The sequence below is a fragment of the Loxodonta africana genome, chromosome 2, assembly GCF_030014295.1.
Source record: "Loxodonta africana isolate mLoxAfr1 chromosome 2, mLoxAfr1.hap2, whole genome shotgun sequence".
NCBI classification, from domain to species: Eukaryota; Metazoa; Chordata; class Mammalia; order Proboscidea; family Elephantidae; genus Loxodonta; species Loxodonta africana.
The window spans coordinates 79495596-79513352 of NC_087343.1; the positions used below are offsets into that span (position 1 = coordinate 79495596).

The 17757-nt window shown below is 37.1% G+C and overlaps 1 protein-coding gene across 1 annotated transcript in view; it reads right to left on the bottom strand.

Moving 5' to 3' along the window:
• Window positions 1-17757, bottom strand: part of ANKRD31 (ankyrin repeat domain 31) — a 168002-nt gene that overhangs the window by 57246 nt on the left and 92999 nt on the right. The window lies entirely within an intron of this gene.

Here is a 17757-nt window from a genome sequence, read left to right on the forward strand (position 1 = left end):
ACTCTGTCCTATAGGGTCAGTATGAGTCCAAATTGATTCGACAGCAATGGGTTTGGTTTTATTTTTTTTCTTTCTTACGTGTTCAAGAGGTTTTATGAGCCAGTCTGGGAACCTAATCTGTATTCTAACATTCTCCCTTTGGAAATATGTTAAGTGTTCTAACAACTGACTTAAATTCACAGAATGTTAAAGCCAGAAGAAAACTTAGCAATAATCTATTTTAACCACACCCTTACAAACTAGGAAACTAAGGCCAAAGAGATGTGACATTGGCGGGGGGCGGGGAGGGAAATAAGGTTTCTAATATTTTAAGTAAGGTTTATCTGAATAACTTGAACCTGTGTATTAGAAATAAATTTGTAGTTTATCAAAATTAGAAATGGTTACTAATTATAGTACTTAATCCGTTAGTGAAAAAAAAAAAGGGCCAGAGACCTTTGCATGAAGCAAGCAACTGAAACCACTGAAAAATCTTCTGACTGGGAAAAGATAGTCAGGATTTTGTTAAAATGGAGACATACTAAAACCCGTTGCCATTGAGTCAATCCTGACTTATAGTGACCCTATAGGACAGAGTAGAATTGCCTCATAGGGTTTCCAATGCTGTAATCTTTACAAAGCAGACTGCCACACCTTTCTCCCCAGGAGTGGCTGGTGGGTTTGAATCACTGACCTTTGGGTTAGCAGCCCAGTGCTTTAACCACTGCACCACCAGATCTCACTGGGAGACATACTTAAAAAAAAAGCCAATAATTTTTCCTTTTTTCCTTGTGTCCAGGGATGGAGAGGCAGAGCAATTTAAGAACAAATGGGCCAGTAGAAATTGTTAAAATAGCCCCTTGCTTATTCCATCAGTCTTGAGGTAGCACAGCATAAAGTAAAATGTATTTGTTTTAAGGTCAGGTAAACATAGATACAAAACTCACTTCCGCTAGTTATTAGCTTGTCCTTGGACAAATTACTTACCATCTCTGAACCTCAGTTTCATCACCTATGAGGATCAAATGTGAGCCCATGTAAATTATTTAGTTCAAAACAGGCTCTTAATGAAATTATCCCCCTAATATCCCTTATTTTAGAGAGGTAAAAAGACCCACTATGTTAATGAGATGGCATATGAAAAAAGTCTACTGCAAAGATTGTTGATGAAAGCTACATATATACACCTTGTTGTGGTTGTTGTTAAGTGCGGTCAAGTTTGTTCCAACTCATAGCAACCCTATGTACCACAGAAAAAACACAGCTCGGTCCTGCTCCATGTTAACAATTGTTCTTATGCTTGAGCCCATTGTTGCAGCCACTGTGTCAATCCATCTCATCGATGGTCTTCCTCTTTTCCGCTGACCCTGTACCTTACCAAGCATGATGTCCTTCTCCAGGGACTGTTCCCTCCTGACAACATGTCCAAATTATGTAAGATATAGTCTCACCACCCTTGCTTATAAGGAGCATTCTGGTTGTACTTCTTCCAAGACAGATTTATTCGTTCTTTTGGCAGCTCATGGTATATTCAATGTTCTTCTCCAACACCACAATTCAAAGGTGTCAATTCCTCAGTCTTCCTTATTCATTGTCCAGCTTTCGCTTGCATATGAGGTGACTGAAAATATCATGGATTGGGTCAGGCGCACCTTAGTCTTCAAGGTGACATCTTTGCTTTTCAACACTTTCAAGAGGTCCTTTGCAGCAGATTTGCGCAATGCAATGCATCTTTTGATTTCTTGACTGCTGCTTCCATGGGTGTTGATTGTGGATCTAAGTAAACTGAAATCCTTGACAACTTCAATCTTTTCTCCATTTGTCATGATGTTGCTTATTGGTCCATTTGTGAGGATTTTGTTTTCTTTATGTTGAGGCGTAATCCATACTGAAGGCTGTGGTCTTTGAGCTTAAGCAGTAACTGGTTCAAGTCCTCTTCACTTTCAGCAAGCAAGGTTGTGACACCTGCATAACGCAGGTTGTTAATGAGTTTTCCTTCAATCCTGATGCCCTGTTCTTCTTCATATAGTCCAGCTTCTCAGATTATTTGCTCAGCATACAGATTGAATAGGTATGGTGAAAGGATACAACCCTGATGCACACCTTTCCTGACTTTAAACCAATCAGTATCCCCTTGTTCTGTCTGAACAACTGCCTCTTGATCTGTGTAAAGGTTCCTCATGAGCACGATTAAGTGTTCTGGAATTCCCATTCTTCGCAATATTATCCATAGTTTGTTATGATCCACACAGTGGATGCCTCTGCACAGTCAATAAAACACAGGTAAACATCCTTCTGGTATTCTCTGCTTTCAGCCAGGATCCATCTAGCATCAGCAATGATATCCCTGGTTTCACATCCTCTTCTGAAACCAGCCTGAATTTCTGGCAGTGTCCTATCAGACCCCCAGATGTCTGTCAGTTTGTCATACTGTGGGGGCTTGTGTGCTGCTGTGATGCTGGAAGCTATTTCACCAGTATTCAGATACCAGCAGGGTCACCCATGGCAGACAGGTTTCAGCTGAGCTTCCAGATTAAGACAGACTAGGAAGAAGGACCCGGCAGTTTACTTTTGAAAAGAATTAGCCAGCAAAAACCTTATGAATAGCAGCAGAACATTGTCTGATATAGTGCTGGAAGATGAGCCCCCCAGGTTGGAAGGCACTCAAAAGATGACTAGGGAAGAGCTCCCTCCTCAAAGTAGAGTTGACCTTAATGATGTGAATGGAATTAAGCTTTCATGATCTTTATTTGCTGATGTGGCACAACTCAAAATGAGAAGAAACAGCTGCAAACATCCATTATATACACCTTAGTGAAGTTTAAGTAAAGCTATGGAAAGGAATTTTTTTTTTCATTTTGAAAAGACTGGGTCGACAGTGCCTCAGTCCAGAAATTTCTAAACCTGAATGATCACGAAGCCACCTGAGGAGTTAATTAAAAATACGAGATTCCTCAGACCATCCTGGAGATTAATTTAGCACACTAGAAATCTGTGGCTTAATCTGCAGAAATTTATCTCCAATATCATATGTGGGAGGGAGATAGTTATTTTTGGAAAAAGAAGCTGTTCTACACTCTAACAATTCATACCACATTAATAATGACTATTCTGCCTACACATTAACTGAGGCCTTCCTCTACACCTTGCCCTTTAATATATTAATATGGATTCATTTAATATATAAGTTTGGAAGACAGAGATACCTCAGAGGAAACGGAACCCCGAACAGCTGTTTTTCAGTAATATTCACTGACAAGGAGAACAGCAGCAGGGCAGCAAGTCACTAAATAGGAAAGACTAAAGCTAAAGTTGGGAGAGAGTTCCAGGGAATACGAGGCTTGCCTGGGGGTCAAAAAGTTTAGCAAAGATTAGGTGACTGAGAAATAGGCCCTCGCCTGCTTCTCAAAAAAAAAAAATCAGCTTTACTTAAGTAACCACTACTCCAATCGTAACACAGACATTTTCCATCATCACAAAAAAATCTCTCATGCATCTCAGCAGTCCATCTCCTCCCACTGCTCTCTGACACCTGGCAACCAAGTGATCTGCTTGTATCACTATAAACTTTTCAACATATTCATGTAGTGGAATCATACAGTGTGTGGTCTTTTGTGCCTGGCTTCTCTGACTTGGTATGATGTGTCTGATATTCCTCCATGTTGCGGCACGTAACAATGGTTTGTACCTTTTAAATGCTGAATAGTATTCTATTAAGTATGCCACTATTTACCTATTCAACAGTTGATAAACATTTGAGTTCTTTCTAGTTTTTGCCTATTACGAACGAAGCTGTTATGAACATTGAGTACAGGTATTTGTGTAGAAAAACGTTTCCATTTCCCTTAGGTAAATACTCTAGGAGTGGAAATTCTGAATCACATGGCAAGTGCATGTTTAAAATGCAATAAAAAAAATGGCAAAACTGTTTTCACAAGCGTACCAGCAATCTATCAGAGTTCTATTTCCTCCATATCCTCCCCAAACACTTGGTATTGTCTTTTCAGTTTTAGCCATTCCAGTGTATGTGTTGTGTAATGGTATCTGATTGTGGTTTTAATTTGCGTAACTTCGATAACTAAGATGCTGAACATCTTTTTAAGTGCTTATTTGTCATTAACTTCCTGAATGAAATGCCTATTCAAATCTTTTGTCCATTTTTTATTGGATTATTTGTCTTACTGTGGAGTTGTAACAGTTCTTTATTTGTTCTGGATAAAAAAGAAAAATTTTATTTATTTATTTGGATACTAGTTTTATTTTCTCCCAGTTTGAGAGGCTTGGCTTTTTATTTACTTAATAATGTCTTCTGAAGAACAAGTTCTTAATTTTGATGGTTGAATTTATCAGTATTTGTCTTTCAGAATTCATGCCTTACATGTTCTATTTAAGAAATCTTTGCCTACCTCAAGATTGCTAAAATTTTCTCCCATGTTTTCTTCTAGGATATTTATAGTTTGAACTCAGGTCTATGATCCATTTCAAGTTAATTTTTACATACGGTGAAAACTAAGGTTGAGGTTCATCTTGCAAATGGAAATCCAAAGTTCCAGCTCCATTTGCTGAAAAGTTATCCTTTCTCTTTTCAATTGCCTTTGCATCATTGTCAAAAATCAACTGACCACATATGTGTAAGTCTATTTCTAGATGCTCTATTCTGTTCAGTTGATCTGTATGTCTAACTCAGTGGTTTTCAACTGGTGATACTCCCTTCCTCCCCTAGGAGACATTTGGCAATGTTTGGACGCATTTTTGTTTGACGCTTTGGGAAAGAGGGGTGCCGCTGGCATCTAGTGTGTAGAGGCCAGGGATACTGCTAAACATGCTATATTGTATAGGACAGTACCCCACAATAAAGAATTAACCAGTGTTTAACATATGCTAGAAACACACTCTTGAATACTATAGCTATACAGCATGTTTTGAGCTCAGGTAGTGTAAGTCCTCCAATATTGTTCTTTGTCAAAACTGTTTTGGCTATTGTAAGTTCTTTTGATTCCCACATAAATTTTAGAATCAATTTTATCAATTTCTATAAAAATGTCTGCTGGGAATTGGTTGGGATTGTGTCAAATCTACAGATTGATTTGGGGAAAAATGACAGGTTAATGACACTGAGTCTTCTAATTCATGAGCATGGTATAGCTCTCCATTACTGTCAAGTTGATTCTGACTCAGAGCAACCCTATTAGGATGGAGTAGAACTGCCCCATGTCTTTTCCAAGGAGCAGCTGCTGGATTCTAACTGCTGACCTTTTGACTAGCAGCCGAGCTCTTAACCACTGCACCACCAGGGCTCCAATTTGGGAAGAAATGACTTGTTAACTACACTGAATCTTCCAATTAATGAGTATGCTGTATCTCTCCATTTACTTACGTATTCTTTAATTTCTCTCAGCAATATTTTGTGGTTTTCAATGCAGAGGACTTAAACATATTTTTAAAATTTATATCTAGTTTTTCATATTTTTGATACTTTTGGAAATGGTATTTTAAAAAATTTCAACTTCTAATTGTTCATTGCTAGTTTTTTTTTTTTAGTATATAGAAATAATTATTTTTGTAGATTGACCTTATTAGTTTCATTCATTCATTAGTTCTAGTACCTTTTTTAATCAAGTCATATGAAATACCATTTTTCTTTGTCATATTGTATGAAACAAAAAATGATTTTACTTTTTCCTTTCCAAACTGTATGCCCTTTATTTTCTTCCATTAATGCACTGGCTAGAACCTTCAGTACAATGCTGATTAGAAGTAGTAAGAGCAGATATCCTTGTCTTGTTCCTGAAATGGGGAAAACACACAGTCTTTCACCATTAAGTATGACGTTAGCTGCAGGTTTTTTGAAGGTGTTCTTTATCAGCTTGAGGGCGTTCACTTCTTTTTTTTTTTCTCTTTTAATCATAACTGTTAACTTTTAAAAAATGTTTTTTCTGCACATATTGAAATAATATGTGAATTATGCTGATTGATTTTCAAGTATTAAGCCAATCTTAACATTCCTGGGATAAACCCCATTTGGTCATGTTATATCTGTATATACTGCTGGATTCGACTTGTTAATATTTTAAGAATTTTTGCATCTATGTTCATAAGAGATATTGGTCTGAAGTATTCCTTCTTGTAATGTCTTTGTCTCATTTTGATATTAGCTTCATAAAATCAGTTGGGAAGTGTATCTTCACTTTTCTGGAAGAGTGTGTGTAGAACTGCTTTTATTTCTTTCTCAAATAATTAGAAACTTTATCAGTGAAGTCACCCAAGCCTGGATTTTCTCTGTGGAGAGGTTTTTAACTACAAAATATTATTTTTTCTTCTTCCATGAACATAAGGCTATTAGGGTTATTCTTTTTTCCTGAGTAAGCATGGTAGCTTGTTTCCTTCAAGGAATTTGTCCATTTTATTTAAGTTGTTGAATTTACTGGCATAAGGCTGTTAGTCACTTAGAGATAATCTTTTAATGTCTATAAGATCTGTAGTAATGTCCCCTTTTTGATTCCTGATATTACTAATTTTTGTCTTCTTTTTGCACTGTTTGATCTGGCTAGAAGTTTATCAATTTTGTTAGCTAACTATTTCAAAACTAATTGTTAGCCTTTATTCATTTTATTGTTTGTCCATTTTACATTTCAATGATTTCTGTTATTATCTTCTCCTTTTGTTTACCTTGCCCTTTTTGAGGGGGGGCGTTTCTAGCCTGTTTAGGTAGAACCTGAGGTCACTGAATCTGTACCTTTCTTTTTTCTAATATAAGCATTTAAAGTTTTAAATTTCCATCTAAGTACTGCTATAGCTGCATCCCATAAATTTTGATATACGGTTTTTATTTTGACTTAGTTCAAAATATTTTCTAATTCCCTTTGTGGTTCCTTCTGTGATCCATGGATTATTTAGAAGTGTGTAATTTAATTTCGCAATATTTGAGAATTTTCCAGACATCTTTTGGTTACTGATTACTAATTTAATTCCATTTTGATTAGAGAACATACTTTGTAGATTTCAAGACTCTTAAATTTATTGAAATTTGTTTTAAGGCCCAGCATATGATCTATCTTGGTAAACGTTTCTACATGCAATTGAAAAGAATACATATTCTGCCATTTTGGGAGTCTTCTATAAATGTCACATAGGTCAAAATGGTTGATAATATCGTTCAAGTCTTCTTTATCTTTAGTGTGTACTTTTTTTGATCATTAAGAGAAGTCTTGTCCCTGGGTGGTGTAAATGTTTAAGTGCTTAACTACTAACTGAATGATTGGTGGTTCAAACTCACCCAGAGGTACCCTGGAAGACAGGCCTAGCGATCTGCTTCCAAAAGGTCACAGCCTTGAAAATCCTAGGGAGCACAGTTCTACTCTGCAACAAATGGGGTTGCCATGAGTTGGAAATGACTCGATGGCAACTAACTATAATAATCAGTAAAAGATAGTTAATGATGTAACATCATGAAGAGAAGATCTGTCATCTCCAACTATGGTTGTGGATTTATTCCTTCTTTCAATTTTATCAGCTTTTTTCTTGTGTATATTTTGAAATTCCATTATTGTCTATATGTACTTTTAGGACTGTTATGTCTTCTTGGTGAATTATTCCCCTTATTATTATGAAATGTCCCTCTTTATCCTGGACAATATTCTTTAAGATTTACTTTGTCATATATTAATAGAGTCACTATAATTTTCTTTTGATTAGTGTTTGCATGGTACACCTTTTTCCATAATTTCACTTTTAAATTATCTGTATCTTTTTATTTAAAGTGGGTTTTTCGTAAAGTGCATTTAGTTGAATATTGCTTCTTTATCCAATCTAATAACACTGCCTTTTAACTGGAGTGTTTAGGTCATTTACATAAGCAAGCATTCTTATGGCTGGGTTTAAATCTATCATCTTGTTATTTGCTTTTTATTTGTCTCATCTGGACATTTATTAATTTTTCCTATTTTATTGACTTATTTTAAATAGAATAATATTTACAATTTGATTTTATCTTCCTTATTAGTTTACTATCTATACCTATTTTTTATTGTAAGTCATTGTATTGGCATTTACAAAGTATCTTTAAATTACCACATTTATCGTAAAATAATAGTAAGCCACTTCATGTATATTTGAAGAATCTTACAACAGAATATTTCCATTTCTTTCACCAATTTCTTTTGTGCTATTCTTGTCTTTCATTTTACTTCAATATGTTATAAATTCCACATCACATTTTTCAAGCAATTTTCTTTTAAAGAGATTTTTTAAATGAAAAAAAAAAACCATATTTAATCACACATTTATAATTTCTGACACTCTTCATTCTTTGGTAAATACTAATTTTCTTTTGGTATCACTTTCCTTCTGTCCAAAGAACTTCCTTTAACTTTCTTTTAATGCAGCACTGTAGGTCTGCTGGCAATGAATGCTCTTAGCTATTGTTTGTCTAAAAAAGTATGTACTTCATCTTCACTTTTTCCCACTTTTAAAAAATTAAGATATAAGTCACATACTATAAAATTCAATCTCTTAAAGTGTACAATTCAGTGGATCTTGGTATATTCACAAGGTTGTATAGCTATCACTACTATCTGACTCCAGAACATTTTCTGCACCCCAAAAATAAATTTTACTAACCCACTAACAGTCACTCCTCGATCCCACCTTGCCTCCACCACCTCCCCCCACCCCAAGCCCCTGGAAACCACTAATCTACTATCTGTATGTATTTGCCTATTCTGGACATTTCATATGACTAGAATCATAAATCATATGGTCTTTTATGTCTGGCCTCTTTTATTTAGCATAATGTTTTCAAAGTTTATCCATATTGTAGCATATATTGCTTTTACAGTGGACTGATACTCCATTGAAATATATCACACCTTATTGATCCCTTTATCAACTGATGCACATTAGGATATCTCCACTCCTTGGCTATTAGGAGTCATGGTGCTATGAACATTCATGTACAGCTTTTTGTGTGAACATATGTTTTCAATTCTTTCCTAGGAGTAGAATTTCTGGGTCATATGGTAATTCCATGTTTAACTTTTTGAGGAACTGCTAAACTATCTTTCATGGCAGCAGCAGTATTTTAAATTCCCACCAGTAGTACATAAGGGTTCCAATTTCTCCATATCCTCACCAATACCACCTTCACTTTCAGAAGGTATTTTTGCTGGGCATACAACTCTAGATCGACAAGCTTTTTTTTTTTTTTTTCCTTTCAGTTCTTTTCAGAGATGTCCCTCCATTGTCCAGTGGACTGCAAAGTTTCCGATGAGAAGCTACTTGTTATTCTTATATTTGTTCCTCTGTATTTGAGTCTTTTATTATTATTAACATGACTGTTTTTTTTTTAAAGATTTTTCTCTGTGTCACTGGTTTTAAGCAATCTGATTATGGTATGCATTGGTGCAGTTTTTTTTTTTATGTGCTTTAAGTGAAAGTTTACAGTTCAAGTTCGTTTCTCATACCTAAATCTATACACACATTGTTAGGGAACCCTAGTTGCTCTCTCTATAACATGACAGCACACTCCTCCTTTCCATTCTAGATTTTCCATGTCCATTCATCCAGTTCCTGTCCTTTTTTGGCCTTCTCATCTCATCTCCAGACAGAAGCTGCTCATTTAGTCTCATATATCTACTTGAGCTAAAAAGCACTCTCCTCATGCGTATCATTTTATGTTTTCTAGTCCAGTCTAATCTTTGTCTGAAGAGTTGGCATCGGGAATAGTTTCAGTTCTGGGTAACAGAGAGTCTTGGGGCCATGTCTTCCAAGGTCCCTCCAGTCTCAGGCCATTAAGTCTGGTATTTTTACTAGAATTTGAGTTCTGCATCCCACTTTACTCCTGCTCCGTCAGGGTGGTCATTGGTGGTAGCCAGGCACCCTCTAGTTCCTCTGGTCTCAGGCTGATGGAGTCTGGTTTATGTCACCCTTTCTCTTTGGCTCATATTTTCCTTGTGTCTTTGGTGTTCTTCATTCTCCTTTGCTCCAGGTGGGTTGGGACCAATTGTTGTATCTTAGATGGCTGCTCGCTAACTTTTAAGACCCCAGTCGCCAATCACGAAACTGGGACGCAGAGCATTTTCTTAATAAACCTTGTTATGCCAATTGAATTAGAAGTCCCCTAAAACCATGGTCCCCAGGCCCCTGCTCCTGCTATTCTGTCCCTTGAAGTGTTTGGTTGAATTCAGGAAACTTCTTAGCTTTTGGTTTAGTCCAATTGTGCTGACTTCTCCTGTATTGTGTGCTGTCCTTCCCTTCAACTAACTCTTATCTACTATCTAGTTGGAAACCCTGGTGGTGTAGTGGTTAAGTGCTGTGGCTGCTAACCAAAAGGTCGGCAGTTCAAATTCACCAGGCACCCCTTGGAAACTTTGCGGGACAGTTCTACTCTGTCCTATGAGTCGGCATTGACTCGATGGCAATAGGTCATCTAGTTAGTAAATATCCTGCTCTCTCCCGCCGCACCCTCATAACCATCAAAGAACGTTTTCTCCTGTGTTTAAACCTTCTCCTGAGTTCTTATAATAGTGGTCTCATACAATACTTGTCCTTTTGTAACTGACTAATTTCACTCAGCATAATGCCTTCCAGATTCATCCATGTTATGTTTCTCGGGTTCATCGTTGTTCTTTAACATTGCATAGTATTCCATTGTGTGAATACACCATAATTTGTTTATCCATTGGCTGTTAATGGACACCTAGGTTGTTTCCACCTTTTTCCTATCGTGAACAGTGTTGCAATGAACACGGGTGCGTGTATCTGTTAGTGTGAGGGCTCTTATTTCTCTAGGATATATTCCAAGGAGTGGGATTGCTACTGCTTGGTAGTTCTATTTCTAGCCTTTTTTTTTTCTCCCCAGTCTCTCATACAAAACTTTATATACACCTTGCTTATATACTCCTAGTTGCTCTCCTCCTAATGAGACAGCACACTCCTTCCTTCCACTCTCTCTTTTTGTATCCATTTGGCCAGCTTCTGACCCTCTCTGCCCTCTCATCTCCTCTCCAGACAGGAGCTGCTCACATAGTCTCATATGTCTACTTGATCCAAGAAGCTCACTCTTCACCAGTATCATTTTCTATCCCATAGTTCAGTCCAATCCCTGTCTGAGAGGGTTCTCTGTTGTGTTCTCTGTCAGGGCAGTCATCGGTTGTAGCCAGGCACCATCTAGTTCTTCAGATCTCAGGCTGACGTAGTCTCTAGTTTATGTGGCCCTTTCTGTCTCTTGGGCTCATAATTACCTTGTGTCTTTGGTGTTCTTCATTCTGCTTTGATCCAGGGGGGTTGAGACCGATTGATGCATATTAAATGGCCGCTTGCTAGCGTTTAAGACCCCAGAAGCCACTCTCCAAAGTGGGATGCAGAATGTTTTCTTAATAGATTGTATTATGCCAATTGACTTAGATGTCCCCTGAAACCATGGTCCCCAAACTCCCGCCTCTGCTATGCTGGCCTTCGAAGTGTTCAGTTTATTCAGGAAACTTCTTTGCTTTTGGTTTAGTCCAGTTGTGCCGACCTCTCCTGTTGTGTGTTGTCTTTCCCTTTATCTAAAATAGTTATTATCTACTATCTAATTACTGAAAACCCCTCTCCCTGTCTCCCTCCCTCCCTACTCTTGTAACCATCAAAGACCGTCTTATTCTCTGTTTAAACTATTTTTCAAGTTCTTATAATAGTGATCTCATACAATATTTGTCCTTTTGCAACTGACTACTTTCACTCAGCATAATGTCTTCCAGGTTCCTCCATGTTATGAAATGTTTCACAGATTCATCATTGTTCTTTACTGATGCACAGTATTCCATTGTGTGAACATACCATAATTTATCTATCCATTCATCCACTGATGGTACCTTGGTTGCTTCCATCTTTTTGCTATTGTAAACAGTGCTGCAATGAATATGGGTGTGCACATATCTGTTTGTGTGATGGCTCTTATTTCTGTAGGATATATTCCAAGGAGTGGGATTGCTAGATCATATGGTAGTTCTATTTCTAGCTTTTTAAGGACACGCCAAATCGACTTCCAGAGTGGTTGTACCATTTTACATTCCCACCAGCAGTGCAGAAGTGTTCCAGTCTCTCCACGACGTCTCCAACATTTATTATTTTGTGTTTTTTGGATTAATGCTAGCCTTGTTGGTGTGAGATGGAACCTCGTTGTAGTTTTGCATTTCTTTAATGCCTAATGATCATGAGCATTTCATCATGTATCTGTTAGCTACCTGAATGTCTTCTTTAGTGAGATGCCTGTTCATATCCTTCACACATTTTTTAATTGGGTTGTCTTTTTGTAGTTGAGTTTTTGCAGTATCATGTAGATTTTAGACATCAGATGCTGATCGGAAATGTCATAGCTAAAAACTTTTTCCCAGTCTGTAGGTAATCTTTTTTCCTCTTTTGGTGAAGTCTTTCGATGAGCACAGTGTTTGATTTTTAGGAGTTTCTCAGTTATCTAGTTTCTCTTCTGCATTGTTAGTAATGTTTTGTATACTGTTTATGCCATGTATTAGGGTTCCTAGTGTTGTCCCTATTTTTTCTTCCATGATCTTTATTGTTTTAGATTTTATATTTAGGTCTTTGATCCATTTTGAGTTCGTTTTTGTGCATGGTGTGAGGTATGGGTCTTGTTTCATTTTTTTGCAGATGGATATCCAGTTATGCCACCACTATTTGTTAAAGAGACTGTCTTTTCCCCAATTAACGGACTTTGGGCCTTTGTCAAATACCAGCTGCTCACAGGTAGATGAATTTATGTCTGGATTCTCAATTCTGTTCCATTGGTCTATGTATCTGTTGTTGTACCAGTACTAGGCTGTTCTGACTACCATGGCAGTATAACAGGTTCTAAAATCAGGTAGTGTGAGGCCTTCCGCTTTGTTCTTCTTCAGTAATGCTTTACTTATCCAGGCCCTCATCCCTTTGTATATGAAGTTGGCGATTTGTTTCTCCATCTCACTAAAAAATGCCACTGGAATTTGGATTGGGATTGCATTGTATCTGTTGATCACTTTGGGTAGAATAGACATTTTCACAATATTAAGTCTTCCTATCCATGAGCAAGGTATGTTTTTCCACTTACGTGGCCTCTTTTGGTTTCTTGCAGTAGTGTCTTGTAGTTTCCTTTTACATTTCTGGTTAGATTTATTTCTAGGTATTTTATCTTCTTAGGGGCTATTGTAAATGATACTGATTTGGTTTCCTCTTCAAAGCTCTCTTTGTTGGCATAGAGGAATCCAACTGATTTTTGTATGTTTATCTCATATCCTGATACTTTGTTGAGATCTTCTATTAGTTCCAGTAGTTTTCTTGTGGACTTTTTGAGGTTTTCTGCATATAAGATCATATCATCTGCAAATAGGGATACTTTTACTTCTTCCTATCTGGATGCCCTTTATTTCCTTTTCTAGCCTAATTGTTCTGGCTAGGACCTCCCGCACAATGTTGAATACAAGTGATGATAAAGGGCATCCTTATATGGTTCCGATTCTCAAGGGGAATGCTTTCAGAGTCTCTCCATCTAGGATGATGTTGGATGTTGGCTTTGTATAAATGCCCATTATTTTGTTGAGGAATTTTCGTTGTATTCCTATCTTGCTGAGAATTTTTACCATGAATGGGTGTTGGACTTTATGAAAAGCCTTTTCTTCAACAATTGATAAGATCATGTGGTTCTTGTGTTTTATTTTATTTAGGCAATAGATTACAGTGATTGTTTTTCTAATATTCAACCATCCCTGCATACCTGGTATGAATCCCACTTGGTCGTAGTAAATTATTTTTTTGATACGTTGCTGAATTCTATTGGATAGAATTTTGTTGAGGATTCTCACACCTATGTTCATGAGGGATACTGGTCTGTAATTTTCTTTTTTTGTGGTGTCTTTACCTGGTTTTGGTATCAGTACTATGCTGGCTTCACAGAGTAAGTTTGGGAGTATTCCATCCTTTTCTATGCTCTGTTCTTTAGTAGTAGTGGTGTTAGCTTTTCTGTGAAAGTTTGGTAGAATTCTCCAGTGAAATCGTCGGGCCAGGGCTTTTTTTTCTTGTTGTTGGGAGTTTTTTAGTTACCTTTTCAATTTCTTTTTTTGTTCTAGGTTTATTTAGCTCTTCTACCTCTGTTTGTGTTAGTTTAGTTAGGTAGTGTGTTTCTAGAAATTTATCCATTTTGTCTAGGTTTTCAAATTTGTTAGGAGTACAGTTTTTTACAGTATTCTGTTATGATTCTTTTAATTTCAGTTGAGTCTGTTGTGATATCGCCCATCTCATTTCTTATTCAGGTTATTTGCTTCCTCTCCTGTTTTTCTTTTGTAGTTTGGCCTATGGTTTATCGATTTTGTTGATCTTTTCAAAGAACCGGCTTTTGATCTTGTTAACTGTTTCAATTGTTTTTCTATTCTCTATTTCATTTAATTCTGCTCTAATTTTTATTATTTGTTTTCTTCTGGTGCTCAAGAGCTTCTTTTGCTGCTCTCTTTCTATTTGTTTCAGTTACTGTTTTGGTTTTGGCCCCTTCTTCTTTTTGAATGTGTACATTCATTGCTATAAATTGACCACTGAGCACTGCTTTTGCTGTGTCCCAAAGGCTCTGGTAGAATGTGGTTTCATTCTCATTTGATTCTGTGAATTTCTTTCTTTTTATGTGTCTTTACTATCCACATTTTGTACAATAAACATATGTGTTACTGTCATAGTCTGGATAAAGAAAGCTGGTTTTTTTTTTTTTTTTATTGTGCTTTAAGTGAATGTTTAGAATTTGAGTTATTTTCTCATAGAAAGATTTTATACACACATTGTTATGTGATCCCGGCTACTCTCTCTGTAATGTGACAGCACACACATCCTTTCCATTCCAGACTTCCCGTGTCCATTCAGCTAGCTCCTGTCCCTTTTGCCTTCTCATCTCACCTCCGGACAGAAGCTGCCCACTTAGTCTTACGTATCTAGGTGAGCTAAGAAGCTCTCTCTTCACAAGTATCATTTTTATGACTTATAGTCCAGTCTAATCTTTGGTTGAAGAGTTGGCTTCGGGAATGGTTTCTGTGAATTTCTTTATTCCATCCTTGATTTCTTCTATAACCCAGTAGTTTTTGAGCAAGGTGTTGCTCTTGCTGTTTGCATGTTTGATTTTTTTCCTTGCTTTTTCTGTTATTGATTTGTACTTTCACGGCTTTATGGTCAGAGAAGATTCTTTGTAATATTTCAATGCTTTGATTCAATGCTTTGTGGCCTAACATGTGGCTGCTGTTGGGTGGAGTGTTCTGTATATGTCCATGAGATCAAGTTGGTTGACTGTAGCATTTAGATCTCCCGTGTCTTTATCGAGCTGCTTTCTGGTTGTTCTGTCCTTCACCAAAAGTGGAGTGTTGAAGTCTCTACTATTATTGTGGAGGTGCCTATCTCTTTTTTCAGTGCTGTTAGAGTTTGTTTACGTATTTTGGAGCCCTGTCATTGGGTGCGTAAATATTTATTATGGTTATGTCCTCCTGGTTTATTGACCCTTTAATCATTATATAGTGTCCTCCCTTATCCTTTGTGGTGGATTTTACTTTGAAGTCTATCTTGTCAGGGATTAATATTGCTACTCCTGCTCTTTTTTGATTGTTGTTTGCTTGATATATATTTTTCCATCCTTTGAGTTTTAGTTTGTTTGTGGCTTTAAGTCTAAGGTGTGTCTCTTGTAGGCATCATATAGACGAATCTTTTTTTCTTTATCCTTTTTGCCACTCTCTGTCTCTTTATTGGTGTATTCAGTCCGTTTACATTCAGGATAATTATTGGTATACATTTATTGCTGTCATTTTTATGTCTTTTTTTGTTTGTTGCTGACAGTTTCTTTGTTCTACTTAATTTTCTGTGCTGGGTCATTTTTCTTTATGTATTTTCTTTTAATTTTTTTTTTTCATTGTTGTTGCTTTTGTATTTGCTGAGTCTTAGTTTTTCCTGTTTTTTATTTTGATGTGTAGGACTGTTAGTTTCCTTTGTGGTTACCTTAATATTTACCCCTATTTTTCTAAGTTTAATCCAATCTTATATTTCTTTATATCGCCTTCACTTCCTCTCCATATGAAAGATCTATGACTACATTTTTTAGTCCCTCTCTTTTGTTTTAATGTTGTCATCTTTTATATATTGACATCTCTGTTTCCCTATTTTCAGCGTTATTTTTGTCACTTCCCTATCTGGGTTGGTATCTGGTTTCTGTGTCCTGTGTTCTAGTCTTGGGTTGTTATCTGATGTTACTGATTTTCTAACCAGAGGACATCCCTTCAGTATTTCTTGTAATTCTGGTTTGGTTTTTGCAAATTCCCTAAACTTCTGTTTATCAGGAAATGCCCTAATTTCTCCATCATATTTGAGAGGCAGTTTTGCTGGATATATAATTCTTGGTTGGCAATTTTTTCCTTTAAGGCTTTATATATGTCATCCCATTGCCTTCTTGCCTGCACGATTTCTGATGAGCAGTCCAAGCTTAGTCTTATTGACTTCCCTTTGTAGATGACTTTTCGTTTATCCCTAGTTGCTCTTAAAGCTCTCTTTAGTTTTGGCAAGTTGGATCATAAAGTGTCTTGGTGACTTTCTTTGGGGGTCTACCTTGGTGGAGTTCGATGAGCATCTTAGATATCTTCTCTCACAGTATCAGGGAAGTTTTCTGTCAACAAATCTTCAACAACTCTCTGTGTATCTTCTGTTATCCCCCTGTTCTTGTACTCCAATCACTTGTAAGTTATTCCTCTTGATAAGAGTCCCACATAATTCTTAGGGTTTCTTCAATTTTTTTAAATTCTTTTATCTGATTTTTCCTCAAATAAGTTGGTGTCAAGTGCTTTATCTTCAGTCTCACTAGTTCTGACTTCCATTGTCTCAATTCTGCTCCTATAACTTTCTATTGAGTTGTCTAATTCTGCAATTTTATTGTTAATCTTCTGAATTTCTGTTTGCTGTCTCTCTCTGGATTCTTGCAGCCTGTAAAATTTGTCATTATACTCCTGTATAACCTTCTTAAGTTCCTCTATTGCTCTGTATGTGTGTTCCTTGGCTTGTTCTGTGTTTTACCTAATCTCCTTCCTGATCTCTTGAAGAGTTTTGTATATTAATCTTTTGTATTCTACCTCTGCTAATTCCAAGAAATTCTCTTCCTCTGGAAGATTTCTTGGATCTGTTTTGGGAGCTTGCTGAAGCCATCACTGTCTGCCTCTTTGTGTGATTTGATATTGACTGTTGTCTCAGAGCCATCAATAAGTTATAGTATTTATTTTATGTTTGCTTACTGTGTCCTAGCTTCTTGTTTTGTTTTGATATGCCCAAATAGGCTGCTTGTGTGAGCTAGTTTGATTATTGGCACCTTTGAAGCTTTAATGTCCTGTTACCAGGTGGTCAGATCTGTTACTAGGTATGTGAACCCAGGAGTCCATTTACTTTTCATGTATGGACTCAGCTCAGGTGTCCAGGTAGTCAGTCACCAACTGTGTGATGCAGGCTCTCACCCAGAGCTCTAGATGAGCAGGGGTGATCGGAGTAGGCACAGATATCTGGCTGTAGGAGGGGGTCAAGGAGCTGAGCAAGGTAGGAGGACTGACAGCTGCCCCTGAGTGTCTGGGAGGAAAGCATGTCCCTGTTCCCTAGAGTGCACAGGTCGGTGGGTTTTGCAGCTGGACTATGGGCACCCAGTGCTGCTGGCTGTAAGGACTGGGAGGCACCACTTACTCTTGGACCCATGTTTCAGGTGGATAGGTAGCGTGGGTAATGCCACCAGTCCTCACACCTGATGTGGGTAGG